This window comes from Rattus norvegicus, chromosome 20, assembly GCF_036323735.1.
Source record: "Rattus norvegicus strain BN/NHsdMcwi chromosome 20, GRCr8, whole genome shotgun sequence".
In the NCBI taxonomy this organism is placed as follows: Eukaryota; Metazoa; Chordata; class Mammalia; order Rodentia; family Muridae; genus Rattus; species Rattus norvegicus.
Window position 1 is genome coordinate 339,482 of NC_086038.1, and position 2,486 is coordinate 341,967.

Sequence of the window (2,486 nt, forward strand, 5' to 3'; positions counted from 1 at the left end):
AAGGAAAGATTAGTAGGCCAATGGAAGATATGCACCTGATAGGAACTAGTCCTTCAAGGCAAATCCAATACATGTAGTCAGGATCTCAGCAGTTTAGTTCACATGACTCATCAGCAGTAGCTCGATCCACTTACAAACACCATTCACAAATCGACAATAGCACTTTGATCCAGAAGATACCATGAACCTCTGCCAATTGTCCAGAGTTCACAGAAGTGTCAAGAAGCCACCAGAATACCACCATAAGTTTTTTGGTCCTTTTCTGTTAACAAAGTCATGACACACAATGATCAGAAAGGAGTCGAAAGGAAAACCAGTATCACACAGAATTCTCAGTAAAAAAACACAGCATCAGCAAAGCCCATTGGAGACCTGCAAAGACTGGCAAGGAAAACCAATACCACATAGCGTTGTCCACTATAGGACAATGGTGGACAATAGGCTGTTATATTTATACCCTTTCCAAACATGACATGTTCTCTCAAGTATCCTCTCTAGCAAAAGATCACCTGTCCCCTTTTCAGGCAGCTTCCAGAAAAATACCACATGTCTGTTGTCAGGAAACCATCCACCCATGTGTCTGCATCAGCAAAAACATCCTCTAATAAGACCATTTCCAGAAAAACACATGGCACAACTGATTTTCAAAGGAAACCAAAAGTTTTCACTTCAGCAATTTTTCTTACATTTTCACTGTACTGATTTACTTCAGATTGTACTGAGAGTTGAAACATGAACATCCTGCAAATCAAATGACTTTTGAACTTCACCACAGGCCTCTTTTATTTAGTATGAAACTTTATTTATTTTTATTTGTGTGGATGCATCTGTTTGAGTGTGTTCCACATGTGCACAGGTGACTGCAGTTGCTCGAAGATAATGTTGGATTCCCAGAGGCTGGAATTACAGAATAACATGGTTGCTAAAAACTAAACTCAAATCCTTGGAAGAATAGGAAGCTCTCTTAATCAGCAATACAACTCATCAATTTCTTATTTTTACTTGAGACATCTCCAACTGAAAAAGATCCTAGCAAAGACTCATGCAGACCCATACAGGCTCCATGATTGCCGCTTCAGTCTTTCTGAGCCTATACGAGCCCTGCTTTAGGTCATTCTGTGGGCTGTTATGTTGTGGTGTATTTGATGCCTCTGGAAGCTACAATCCTTCTCGCCCCTCTTCTGAAGGGTTTAGATTGTCTGTGGGTCTCTGCATCTTCTCCCATTAGTTGCTAGAGAAAACCCGGCCTAGTTACCTATGTATGCGTGTAGCAGAAATCGGAATATAATTAGAAATGATTTTTTTTTCTTGGTCAATTGTGTTTGGCTCTGTGCTGGGTCTATGGGCCATCACACTTCGGTCTCCTCGAAAAACAGGCATTGTTAAGAATGGGCTACCTCACGTGATTGAGGCATCAAGTTAAAACAGTCATTGATTGGCCATTCCCACATGATCTTCACCACCTGGTGTTGTGAGATCATCATTAGCTTTTCCAGCAGTCACATCACATATGTCTCCTAATGGTGTGGAAAAAAGTTATGACAAGATAAGGGGGTATTCTATAGAATTGATAGCTCTAAGGCTGTTTAAAGAGGCTATGATTTCATGTGGGGTGCACTAGCCTTCTCTGAAATAAATTCAAAGTAACCGGGCTACTCAAAATAGAATTATACCCCATGACTGGAAGGAATTGATACTATATGATGGTTCCCCATTGCAATGGATAACATGTTGGAGGGAAGCAGGTACATATATTGAACAGTAAAGTAGATTGAAGGGAATGAATATAAGAAAGACCAGTTGCTAATTCAATGCTAGCACTATGATATATAAGAACAGATTCAATATGTAGATGCTAGTACGGAATAATATCACTTTGTGACTTAAGAGCTTGGGGAAAAGTTGAGGAACCCAGGAAAACAGTTCCTCTCATTTACAAAGATTATATAAGGCTCTAGAGTAAACTGCTTTACCAAAATTGTACAAAGATTAGTCTCAGCTGTGAACAAAGGCAAATCAGATCGTCACACTAAGCAAGTGTTCATAGAGACCTTAGTGTTTGAAAATTCAAATACTGAATGTAAGAAGTTATAAGATCATTAAAGCTGCAGGTATCGCCAATGGATGAGTGAAGAAGGGATACGACCAATAATGGTTCTAACAGGTACCATGTTATTATAATAGATTAAACTTTGTGGGTTTCCCTGCTCTTGGAGTTCGATAAATAAACTCCATGAGGGCAGTGGTAGCAGAGATTGTCAAACAGGAGTTTCAGAAACCCTTTAATATATACAGTGAATGACCACCCCATGACAGCTTTGTCAGTACTCAGATCAATTTTACTTAGGCTCATTAAAGACTTATCAACTCTTAGGGAACTGAAGACAGGGATATCCAGGATGGGCAAAAGTCATTAGTTTGGAGTTTAGGTTTTGTGGCATATCTTCTTAGCCTGGGGAAGCAAATTTCTGGAATCTCAGGTACTG